The sequence below is a fragment of the Gopherus evgoodei genome, chromosome 12 (assembly GCF_007399415.2).
Source record: "Gopherus evgoodei ecotype Sinaloan lineage chromosome 12, rGopEvg1_v1.p, whole genome shotgun sequence".
In the NCBI taxonomy this organism is placed as follows: domain Eukaryota; kingdom Metazoa; phylum Chordata; order Testudines; family Testudinidae; genus Gopherus; species Gopherus evgoodei.
The window spans coordinates 19,522,672-19,536,329 of NC_044333.1; positions in this window are offsets into that span (position 1 = coordinate 19,522,672).

Here is a 13,658-nt window from a genome sequence, read left to right on the forward strand (position 1 = left end):
ACTCCTGTGTCAGTGACTGAAGTCTTCCTCCTGCTCCCTAAGTGACTGAATTGGAATTGAAGGGGAATCAAATTTGGGTGTATAACATTAGGGTCTAACTAAGGTATCTGGGGATGGGATGTTACACGCCCTGGCTACACTCACGAGCTATGAAACATCATTCCTGCTTTCATTTTACACTAAACAAAACAAAAACAAAAAACTAAAAATCAGCAGCAGCAGCTTGCCCAGCTAATGATACCCAAAGTGTGGGCAACCGTGTACTGTATGCTACTGCACTTGTACATTTCTAAATTTATGTTTTATTGCAAAGATCAGTCAGTCGATCTCAGATCCACAATTCCAATCTTTTGATGTTCATCAAGGAAATTTTCTCCTTCCACATCTTACCTATAGGGCTCTAGCTTGTATTCTTTAGATTTCTTTGAAGTTCTGATCTTATTCTTCTTGCTACTATTTTCCATGCCAGCTCAAAAGTGAGAGTGATGGATTGGATCCAAACACAGATTTTCTGCACAGTACAATGTCGTGTACTGCCAGAGCTACTTGGCCAGCTAGCATGGACCAGATTTTGATCTCACTTTAATAAATGAAGAGAAAATCACACCAATTTCAGTGGAACTACTCCAGAGTTAATTTGATGTAGCAGAGATTTTGTTCTTAGGTGTATGTGGGGTGGGAGGAGGTTTAAAATTGCTGCAGAGACAATTTATCAGCTACGACAAAAATACCAGAATGCTGAATTTCAACAGATGGATAATCGCTGAGCTTTCCTTCTTTTTTTACATGAAAGAGTGTGTGTATATATATATATATATATGCGCACATGTAAAATTATTTAGCAAACAAAAGCTCCATCTGGTGGCAAGATCAAGGGAAGGTTGACAATGACTATTTAAATGAAAATCAAAGAGCAAGAGTTCACAGTATTTTCTGATTCAATTTCCACCCCCCAAGTCAGTTTCAAGACTACAGACAGGCAAAATGTCACCCCTTTAGTGACAAGAGAAGAGGAAAGATAGGGAGAAAAGAGAAACATGATAGCAAAGGAAAGATAAGAGCCCATCACCATGAGGCAACAGAATTCAAATAGTTTTAATGAAGTCAGTATGAGGAAGTCTTCCAAATCACTATCTCACAGATATGGCTAACATTAATCAATCACTTTAAACAAGGTCACATCACCCGTTGAAGAAATCCAAGGAAAAAAAGACCATCCTCACCCCCTTTGTGGAGCATTTTATAATTAGAGTGACAGTGGGCAGCTTTTCCTCAAGCTGAGTCCTCTGGCTCAGACTCAGAAAAGCGGGGGATACACCGCCCACTGTTTAGGAGGGATGATATTTTGGCCCTTATTTTATCTTGTCTTTTGGGATCTCTTTTCTTGTCCTGATGGAACTAATGGCTGGGAGCTTAGGGGTTTGTCTGTGGATATCCCAGGGGATGAATTACAGCTTTTCCTTAGGATGCCTGCCCCACAACACTCTTCTCTGTTGGCTTGAGAACCTAAACAGGGGAATCCAGAGGATGTTCTAACCGAAAGCAGGTAATAGCTCAGCTGAACATGGTCTACCAAATTTAGAGGGTGCAAGCAGGGCCAGGAGGTTGGTGGGAGTGGTCATGTCTTAAGGTTCTCTGGTCTGAATGATTATCCCTTGACCTGGGAGGCAAATGTCAGAGGCAAGGTCTGTAATTAGGAACACTGGCTGCCAAAATGGCCGTGGGCAGCTTTCAGCCTTGTGAAGCAAGGGGAAAAGGAAGCTTCTTTGCATGTCCAAGGGAGATTTATCTAAAACAATCCCAGACTAGCTTGAGACCCTATTAATGTGCCTGGCTGCAGGCTGACTATGAGGCAGAAGTCTTCTTTGTGCTTGTTAGCAAGAGGAAGAAACCTTTGCCCTCCTCTTCTTTTGGGGCTCATCTGCTATTCCTACACACCTTGTGGTGTGGCACAGGCTGCAGCCACTACAATACTGTAATGAAAAGGAGCATAATTTTTAGTGTTTTAAATTAACAATTCCAGCATCCAGCAAAAGGCAGTGATTGGGGAAAATTCTCTGGAGCACCACCTGCCATCTAACTGGTCCTAGAAATGTCACAGACCACAGACCATAACAACCTTAGAAAAGGAGTCTTCTAAATTCGTAGCTGGTAGCATTCATGTCTGTGAATGAAACCAGCCTTCTGTAGATAGAGAGCAAATCATCTTCTGAATCCCTGACCTTCTGAAAGAACCATCTCATTGCATCCTCTCAGTCATCCTTTGCCATCCATTGAAATGAAGAATGCAACAAACTGTGGAGCTGAAAACCAAGCTGTGCTACTATTTGAAAAGATAGCTGCCTGACCTTATTAAAGCTGATAGTGTTTTGTGCTGATGGGAAAAAGGATTTTATTTTATGTCTGCTGCAGACCTTTTTCCCTCTGGAACTGAAGAGAAGATCATTAAGATAGAAAACAGACTTTATGTGTTGGCTTTTTTATACACTATAGGTCAAAAATGACTTTCATTAGTCAAGGAAACGTGTGAGGATATATACACGAGTTAACACCGTTATTTGTAATGTTTTCTCAGAAAACACAAAGGGAAGAGATGTGTGAACTAGTAGTCCATTTTTTAAAATGATAAAGAATATCTGCAGACTTATTTTGTTTTACTTGGAGGGTTAATAGTAAAGATTTTTAAAAATAAGTTATGTATTGCTCACAAAGGCTATGAGGTTTGGTGGCAGTTAAGAGCAAGGGGGTAAATCTAATGCTTTAGATACATGGCCCATACTATAAAATAAACTGCAGATAAAATTTATTCTCATTCTAATATTAGTTATTAAAAAGTATTTCAGAAATTCTGCAAACCCAGGAGAGACATGTTAAAGTGCCAACTCCTGCTCCTGTTGAGATTAGTACCAGAATTGTCATGGGATATATTCTTGCTCCTGCTGAAGTCCAAGTCACAGTGTAACCTTTAGAGCTAAAACAAATAATGCCAATAGGGCGTGGTTTAATAAGCTCATAAAGAATTCATATATGAGCCTCAACTTGCCCTTTAGGGTACAGCTATGAAACACCACTTCTTAAGTGGTTAGAGAAATGCTGCCCCTGGCTTAGAGTTTTCCAGAGTGGAACCATCTTACAGCATGACTATACACTATATTAAGGTATCAGTACATGGAGCTCTATATCCAACACAGGACTTTTATTGGATCATCTTACCAGAAAATTAAACTCTAGAAGTCAAAATTGTTGCTTTGTGACTGAAGGAAGACAGCAAAAAGGCTCTCTGCTCACTTTTGTAAACCAGTAAAGTAATATTTTCTGACAATAGTCTGGAACTGACAGAATTCACTCACTGAATTAAATAATTTTAAGTAAACTGTTTTGGCCCTAGATAAATTATTGCTAGACGATGCCTAAGTCTCTAGTGGTTTTGACAGACAGTACTCCTCAGAGAGCTTTCATGACAAAAGATTTGAATGCTTCACAGTTGCTAACTGACGTCCTTCAACTTCTAATAAACTGGTTACTAATTTCTCATACCCTATCAGTAAAATTATGAGAATTGTTCTAGCGGCAGAATTGTGCAGGTGAAAGTGAGAAGTCAGGGTTTCTCAAAATCATGAAATATTGTATTTGCTGGGAATTTTACAGGAAACTGGAACGCTTTCCCCTCTTCCCTCCAGCAATGAGAAATTCCTTTCTGATTGGATAAAAGCAATGCAAACTGAGCCTAGGAAGCCTTGTAGACCTAGTTCAAAAGAAATATTTTAAAGAGCACCTCTGATCTGTATAATCACAATACTCCATTATCACCAAGGGGCATCTACCCAGTTCCCTGCTTATTGTTTTAGTCTACCAGCCTGAACCCATTGGGGCACTAAGGGGTAACTTAGTTTTTAGTTAACTAGAAAATTTCATTGCTACTGCATTAGATACAGCACGAGGGCGGATGGAGATGCTGTAAGTGGTGCAGTTTTTCTATATCACGTAATGTTTAAACATTATTGGGCATACAATCAAAAAAAATCATTAAAAAAAATCACAAAAAGGACTATTATTCATAGAAACAGGCCCTGCCCCCCAATTATAAAACATATATTTTTGATGTATCTGCTTGGCTGGAGAATAAGTCTAAAGCATGCATAGTTCAACTGTAATTATCATCTTACTATTACTTATATAACAATAATGACTCTTGGAAAAACAGGGTTGTAGAATGTCATTTGACCATGCTGTATGAATAAAATATAACTGTGAACTCTTCTGTAACCCCCACATAAAACTATGAACTACTGACTGTCTAACACAATATCCCTTCAAGCTATATTTACTCACAGAAATAGTCACAGTAATTCACAGATAGTTGAAACATTTTTACTTCCCCTCAGAATGTGCATGTGTTGTGTTTAGTTGCTACACTCATCACTGTCCCAACTGCATGCATCGGTGCTTACCAAATCTTCCCTGCGGCATTGGCGTCTACTTGTTGCATGGGTTCTTTCAGAGCCACACTGCACAAAAGGTGAAGATGGCTTCTGGAGCAAATGGCAGCGCTATCATGTTAGGAACAAGATGTTCCATGCTTTCTATCTTTGAGGATGAGGACAGAGGTCAAACATGGAGTGATCATTTTGTAAAAAGTACTCACACGGGGTGATATGGTGTGTTTGTCTTCTATCATCTTTCTGGGTGAATTCATCTGAGACTGTAGTAATTGTCTCTTTTTTTTACGTACATAGAGGTTGCTGAGACATTTAGTGCACTGGATAAGGTACACCACATGTTGTTATAGACACGTGTAGGACCATGCAGGTTTCCAGCCTGCACAACATTTTCAAAAGATGAACCTAGGAACTTAAATTCATAACTCTGCTAGATACCAAAAAAATCATGGATTGAATAAAGATACTGGATTTATGACTCATTACAACAATCTGTAACATATGAACCCTCTTTTATCCTACAACTGTAAAGGAGTTAACTGCCAACTTCACCTTGAATAGTTTCTTGCAGCATGTACTATCCCTTTATCTGTTCTACCCTTGTACTTAGTTGTGACACTTTGGGCAAGGGGTGGATTAGCTACACTGACTAAGTGCTGCAGCTGTGCCACTGTAGAGTTTCAAGATTAGACAAGCCCAAAGTGTTACAACTAAGTACAAGGGTAGCAAGATCAATGGAAAAATTCTTCTGGCAACATAGCACTGTCTACACAGGGGTTAGGGCAGCTTAACTAAATTGCTCAGGGGTATAAATTTTTCACATCCATGAGCAATACAGCTGGGACAACCTAACTTTTTAGGTTAGACCAGGCCTATGAGTACCTTTCCCAGGCCTGAAAAAGAGCTGTGTGTAAGCTTGAAAGTGTCTCTCTTTCAAACAATTGTTGATCTAATAAAAGCTATTACCTCACCCACCTTGTTTCTCTAATATACTGGGATCAACACAGCTACAACACTGAACACCTTAATGTATGTACAGTTTACACAGCATTATATAGTTATGAAATAATTTGCGAAGAATAGGGCTAGATCAGTGGTTCTTCAGATGTGGGTTGGGATCCCGAAGTGGGTCGCAACCCCATTTTAATGGGGTAGCCAGGGCTGGCTTAGACTTGCTAGGGTCGAGGGCCAAACAAGCCAAGTCCCACCAAGCAGGGCAGAAGCCCAAGACTCCGGACTTTAGCCCTGGGCAGCGGGACTCAGGTTATAGGCCCCTGCCTGGGGCTGAAGCCCTTGGTCTTCAGCTTTGGCACCACCAGGACAACAAAGCTCGAGTCGGCTCAGGCTTCTGTCCCCCCTCTTGGGGTCATGTAGTAATTTTTGTTGCCAAAAGTGGTCAGGGTGCAATGATGTTTGAGAACCCCTCGGCTAGATACATTTGAAAATTTATTATTGCTGATACTCCGTTGTATCACTGGAAAATATCCTTTCTATGCTTCTCTGGAACACAGGAAATTGTTTGTTCAGAATACACATTCAGCTAGATTAAATAATACACTAAATAAACCTCAGAAGAAATAAACAATAGGAATATTTCCCTTCATAGTTTAACCAGTTTGTATGGTCTGCAGAATATTGTATCTAATGAGACAGCTTTTCAAAAAAGTGTACATTAAAAAAAAACAACTAACAAACAAAACCACATTTGTATGTATCCCTGACTTCTGAGCATACAAATTCTAATGTTTGTGCAATCTCTGACATTTGCACACATGAAAACCAGGGGGTGTGTACGTGCACTGAATTTCTACTTTTACACACACACTTCAATACTGAGCACCTTATCACAATCTGAAATTCTTCTTCTAGGAATGCAAACAGTGGTACCCCTAATTAGAATTAAAAGGAAAGAGTTGCAACAGGATCTGTGGGACATTAGGTTAAAATAAGGTGTTTCAAGGGTGCAGACAAGTGTAATCACAAAATTTTGAAAAACATTAAAAGACTGGGTACTTACAGTTCAAATGTTTATGTAGTGTGGGAATGCTAGAGGATTTCCTTAACAAAAGAAACACTGTTGCTGCAAACTCTGAAAAGAGAAGAGAATAAAGTTTATACAGAAAACTGAATAGAACAACCCACTTAAACTGCTAAAGGTGATAATTACAAAAAATTACAAAATTTGGCAATATTGCTTCACACCAGTAGCATGGATAATTTCGAGCCCTGTGTCAGACCTATTATTAGCATTTTCAACTGTTTCATACTGTAAATCTTAATAAACTAAAATGTTATTTATTTCCCACTATAACCTTATTTAAGACTTGTTTTCTAGTATAATCCCCACTGGTAATGCAAGCTGTGTGAAGGAAATCTTGGTCCATAGGCATGAGAGCCTCACAATAAGTCATACTGTTATTTTTCCTCTACTTGAGACTATCTAGTCCTTAAAAATCAGAGTTCCTTTTCTAAGTGCAAGGTACGCACAAGTATTCATAATTGTTTGAGGAATCTAATCTATGAATAATAGAAAGAGCTTTCACAAAATGGGCAGGAGAGCCTTTCCAGGACAAGCATTCACTGAATATTTATTCAAAATAATATTCACACCACCTTGTTTTCTGTAAATATTTGTATTATGTGGCAAGAACTTCAACCAGGGATCAGGACCCTTTTGTGCTAGGCACTGTACAAACATGTAATAATATGTTTTTTAAAGTTGCTGCCTTCAAAAGCATAAAATTTTAGCATGATAAGATACCCCACCCCCGTGCGGAAATTTGCATAGACTTGTTTAAACTGGGTTTCCAGAGACTAGGAAAGCAAAGAACGAGCTTTTATCTTAAAAAGGCTGCATTGAAACTGACTTAGGTCCTTTTTTCTAATCCAGCCAATGGATTTGTGAAAAGGTTGGAAAGACTTTGGCCTACTTGGGCCACATAGGATGGATAGGTTTTATTATTTAAGTTTTCTCTGTAATGTTTTTACCTTAAGAATAAATGTGCTGGCTTAGAAAGGGCTGTGTGTTAACTTGTAACTGCCAGCAATACACCGTTGATAGCCCTGGGAGAAAAAGGCATTGGCACAAGCTCATATAGGGAGAAGCACAACCTTAAAACCCTAGTCAGGAGGGAGAGAAATGCAGGGCTCCACCAAGTGGGGTTACAGCTCTGAAACTGACACTTAGTACATGAGGAGAGACAACAGGTGGAGAGAACAAACAAACAAACAGGAATGAAAAGGACAAAATAACAGGGAAAAAGAGGGAGGCTATTTGCAAGAATATCTGCAAATACTTTTTTGCTCTGTTCAGCAAGCTCTCAATATAAGATACTGAATGTTCACTGTAGACCTTCTACCTTCTTCCCCCCCCCCCCCATGAGAATAACCCATATATGGAACCTGGAAATACTATGAGAATTGAGTATCATCCTAAGTCTTCTGGCACGTGAGAGAAAACCAAAGATTTCCCCCCCACCCCCCCTTCTCTCCATTGCCATCTCTTGAAGGTACAGCTCATGTAATGTGCTCTCCTGGCCACTGCTGATCCCACAGTTCCCACCTCATCCACCGCCCCCACATCTGAGGAGGCTGAACAAGTTAAAAGTAAACTCCACCTACAGTAACTTGAAAGACTTTGGTGTGCCTTTGCAGAGAAAATATGGCCGAGCTTCACAGGCCCTCACAGCCCTAGATCATTCCTCTTCCCAAGGTGGAACTCCACAAAACCTCTCTCATAGCTGAGGGCATGTCTCCATGGAGACCCTAGACTAGATCTATACTACAGCAGCCCAGTCACAGCGCTGCAGCTGTGCCACTATAGCGTAGACACTTCCTGCATTGACAGAAGGAGTTTTTCAGCCTGTCTGGGTCTACAGTGGGGGTTTAGTGAACCTAACCAAGTCACACAGGGCGTGACATTTTTCACAGTCATAAATGACTCAACTAGATTGATCTAATATTTAGGTGTAGACCAGGCCTATATGCATGGGAAACAGGGACATAAAATCTCCAGCATATTAGCTTGTCACACACTAGCTGATCACATGGACTCTGCTATAGTGTACTAAACATTGTGTAGTGCACCTTAACATGCTGCTTTTTTCTTTACCTCAGAGTATACTACAGAACTTTTAGTGCACAGTAGCAGGGTCCACATGACAACTTAATGCACAGCAGGCTCCTGCACTGTACCTTTATACCCCAGCTTTATGCCCACTAACTCTCACTAAAGACAAGTCCTGAGTGAGAGGGAGGAAGCCCTTGGACTCTCTTTTCCTCTTTAGCCCATCCAAGAAATACAGCCAGAATCTCCTTACTTTTCACTATTTGCTGATGTTCCCTTATCTTCCTTTTCTAATGAATAAAATACATAATTATCTTTAGGTGTGTTGTGATGCTTAAAAGGAGTTAGAATTATTATTCTGATAGACTTTTGAACAATTCTTTGGGTTTTGCTATCCTGTTAATTGCTTCCTGAATATTATAAAGAATTAAAAAAGTAACTTCTCTTTTATCTATGTATTCAGTTTCTTTTGCCCATTAATCTATCAGTTATTTTAGTTCGTGGACATCTGCCTCCCAAAATTAGACCTGATCTACACTTATAAATTAGCACTGCATTGCTATGGCACTCAGGGGTGTGAAAAATTCATACTCTGAGCACTGTAACTATGTCGACCAATAGCTGGTGTAGCTGTGGCTAGGTTGATGGGAAAATACTTCCATTGACTTAGCTACCACCACTCTGGAAGGTGAATTCATACAGAGATGGAAAAACCTCATTCGTTACTGTAGGAAGCATTTATACTATGGTGCTATAGTTACAGCACCCACAGAGTAGACATGGCCTTAGTATTTGTAATATCATTGCAGGAATGAAGAGAAACTTATTTCTTCCATTGCCGGTTTATTGATAGGTATAAGATTTAGAACCAAATGCACCTTGTGCCATTATTTACACCAATGCAAAGTAATTACAAAGTGGCCGTAAAATGCTAACATTCTAATTTGGCAGCATTTTACACCCACTTTGCACTGGTATAATGTTTACACTAGAGGCAGGGCAAAGGCCAATCTGGGCCTTAGGGTACTGCATCAGCTCTCATTTTTGAGGGAGAGAAAGGAAGGAAGGAGCACTATTATGTGTTAGTAGTAGCATTGTAGACTCTTAACATTAAAAGATATTTTAAATATTTTGACAATTTTTGCAGTCTATTTTATGAACTTTGCATTTTTTTGCCAGTGAAACAAGACTGATCAGTTTCACTTTCTGATTCTCTAACACAATACTGTCATGTCTGGGTTTCCAGTACCAAAGTGGAATGCTTAAAAAGGAAATAAATCTTGCTCTCATACAAACATTTCTTAAAAATTCATAAAACCATTCTTAGTCCTAGTAGATTTTAAAAATCACTTGACATTTTTTTTTTTTAGAAGGTATGAAACCTCAAGTCTTTTCAAACTAAATGCTCTCCAGTCAAATGGGAGCTTGGTGTTTACAAAGAATGCAAACAGACTCACCTCTTTTATAATCTTGCCTGTACTGTTACTTCCCAGGAGAATTCTAGCTACATTTTCTTTGACTGAAATTGGGGACTATAGTCCCCACTTGCAAAGGCTTACATACATTGAAATCAGTTGCTTAAAGTTAAGTGTGTAATTACTCACATGCTTAAAAGATCAGCACACACAAGTATTTGAAGGAACAAGATCTATACTTGAAACTTTAAATATTTTAAAGAATTGTCTTTCACCTTTATTTGTTAGGCCCTTATCATGATCCCCCTTAGGGATCTTTCAAGATACAATACTGGGTGCCTCCTGCAAAAGTGCTATCTGTTGTGAACCCTGACACTTAAACCATGGCACCGAGACTGAGCAGTGCAATATATAATTGCAAATGTCATTCTTATTGATCATCAAGTCTACAGCACTCGAGCCTTCACATCATACTCTCTAAACCAGGGGCAGGCAAACTTTGGCACATGTACCAAAGGCAGCACGCGAGCTGATTTTCAGTGGCACTCACACTGCCCGGTCCTGGCAGCCACGGGTCCAGGGGGCTCTGCATTTTAATATAATTTTAAAATAAGCTTCTTAAACATTTTTAAAACCTTATTTACTTTACATACACCAATAGTTTAGTTATATATTATAGACTTACAGAAAGAGACCTTCTAAAAATGATAACATGTATTACTGGCACACGAAACCTTAAATTAGAGTGAAAAAATGAAGACTCGCCACAGGTCTGAAAGGTTGCTGACCCCTGCTCTAAACTCACAAAGTTCTGTCCTAGCTTGTGATGGGCTCAGTGTAAAATCTGGACAGGATCATCTGGGTACAGACCAGGGTCAGATTAAGTCATAAGCAGCTTCTGGAGTCACATGATGAAATTGGAAACTCAGCTTTAATTAAAAAAATGCTTCTACCTAAGTCTGCAGACAGCCTGAAACAACAGCTGGAAGAGATATGAATTCTACCATTCACTTTAACTGAGTCCTGTTGTACACAACCTATTTGGTAGTGGTAAAGACTGTATCATTCTATAGTAAGGAAATTCCTCAGCTATTTGATGTAGCAGCTACTATATTTTTAATGCATTTCTCTGTCAGTGCATTATTATATTTGTTTACTATCAATTTGTTGGGGGTGGTGGTGAAGGAGAAGATGGAAGGGATGACAGAAAGAATGGGTAGAGACAGAACCAAAACAAAGGTAACAATACCTGGAGTATATTTTCATTTAGCACGCCTTATATTTCACTTAGATACTTGATGCACATATGCTGGCAATGATATCAGCAGAAGAAAATCCTTCTTTGCAATTCCTTAATATTTGGCCTTTGCTTATTTTATTTCAGTTTGGTAAAACTGTACTCATCTCGCCTGTTGATTCTTTACTCCATTTCAAAGTAGGCTCAAAACACTTACATAGAGTAAGAAAATAACTTTGAGAGATGAATTTGCTGTTGGATTATGTGATAGTTTGACATTTACTTATGCACAGGAGGGAGACAACAAGGGGCTCCCAGGAAAGGCAACACATGCCTCAAATAGTCTACAGTGTGGTGGGCTGGCATACAGGTGGGGAAGGGGAAATATCTCCAGGGAGAGGCATATCTCTTTCAAATGTGCAGAGACATGCCTCTCTGTACTTGCTGTCCTGTCCCCCCTAGCTACCATTTACCTCACTTTAAAAGGTGCTGGCTCATGTAAAAAGCATCATATTAAACAATTTATGACAGCATTTAGGCCTACAAGCAGGATCCATTACCGAAGAGCCAGAAATTCCCTCCCCCTCCTTCTAAGTTAGGGGAAGGGAGCATGAAGCTTCTTCCACCACATCCCTATCAGGTTATTGTATGGAGGTGGAACAGGACAGACAGTTGCATCAATTCAAATCCACTTCCCTCACAGGAGCCACACACCAGCACAAGAAATCAAATCAAAGTACCTCTATGGTCTTCTCTTCAAGGCCATGTTGCACAGAACATCCTGCTTTTCAGTTCTCCACCTCCTATATACTCTTCTGGAGGCTCAGCCTTTTCACATTTCCTTCCTAGGCAGTAGGGGAGGTACCAATAGGAACATCTTCACTTCAGGCTTCGCACACTGGGGGAACTCAACATTTGAACCAACTCCATCCCCCCAAAACTTGAGCAAGAGGAGGGCTACTAGATAATTCTTCATCCCTCTTTACAAGGCTATACTCTGCACATATGCAGGCAGACAGCTGCCTCAAGTGCCTTCCTTTCCTGGAGCTACTAGCCCCTACACTACATTCCAGAGCACTCTAATGAGGCAAATACATCTGAAGAGATTCACCTGGGTAGATGGTTGAGCAGCTGGTCTTCATGCAAGATTTAAAGGAAGAAGTCACTCATTAAATGCAGTCAGGATTCCTTCCCTTCCTTTTTTGGGGTAGGGTACACTTCTCTGGCCCAAGCTTCATGGGAGATTACTCTGTGCTCCTGTGGGCCAGTGCAACACCATCATAATAGCTAATGTTTGCACAAGATGCCAAAATAATTTTATCATCACTACTAAGATATTAGGAAGATGTTTCTGAAACAGTAAGTACAAGCCTAGAGCCAAAAAATGAAATATACTAGACTAAAGAATAATCCAGTATAATCACCTATATGTATCTAGTGATTCATAGACTCATAGACTCTAGGACTGGAAGGGACCTCGAGAGGTCATCGAGTCCAGTCCCCTGCCCTCATGGCAGGACCAAAATGATGCATATGAACTGCTTGTATTTTGAAGAATTTGGACTACATCTAGACTCAAACTTTGCAGCACAGACTGATTCATTTTTGTAAAATGCATGTGTAGCAACATCCTATCCAAACTCTCTTTACCCTGGCAAACCTCAGATAGTTTTCAAATCTCATGGTTAAACCCTATTCTAAATTATGCTTCATGTGCCAGAATAAGCTAACCCAGAAACTTCCCTAAAATAGAAAGCCTTGTTTACCACTTATTCACACCTATCACAGGAACTATAGCTTTCAACTTACAACCCTAACATGTGACCCCTTCCTTTTAAATGCATGACAAAGACACAAAATGTGGGAACACAACCTAAATAATATGGAAGATAAAAAAAATGCAGAAGTGATATTGGATTCATTTTTAACATTGCCTCAAGTTTTCTAGAACCTCTGTTCCATGATGACTGAGCGTTTTTCCTGTTTATTTACTGGGAGATAACAGCCAGCCTATGTGGGGTAGAGGTAAATCTAAACAAATCTCAGGGGAAACTCCAATAACGCTTGTGAAATGTGGAAGGAAGCAACCACGGAACATTTCACACTGAAAAGTAAAAGCCTGAGAAACGCATTTGTAACTCAAACTGCCCGTTTGTAATGGACGCTGCTGAGTGTAACTCTGGCCGTAGCATGGCAGGTTCTTACAGGTGTCCTGAGTAAGAGCATAGTCCTCTCCAGGTTTTGCTCTCAGCCTAGGGCCGCCTGAAGGCTGGGGCAGGCACTCTGCTTTGCCTTGAGAAGGCCCCATGGCGCTGCCTGTCCCACCCCCGGTGCGCCCCTGTCTTGCTCTGGCGCACAGAATTGACCCACAAGCCAAGCCGGGGAAGGGGGCGTAGCCTTGAGGTGCAGGCGCGGCTCTCCGGTAGGGGGCGTGTGCGTGAGGGACAGGCAGGGGCGGGGCTCTATAGCAGGGGGAGGATAGTGGCGTTACGCGGCGTGGT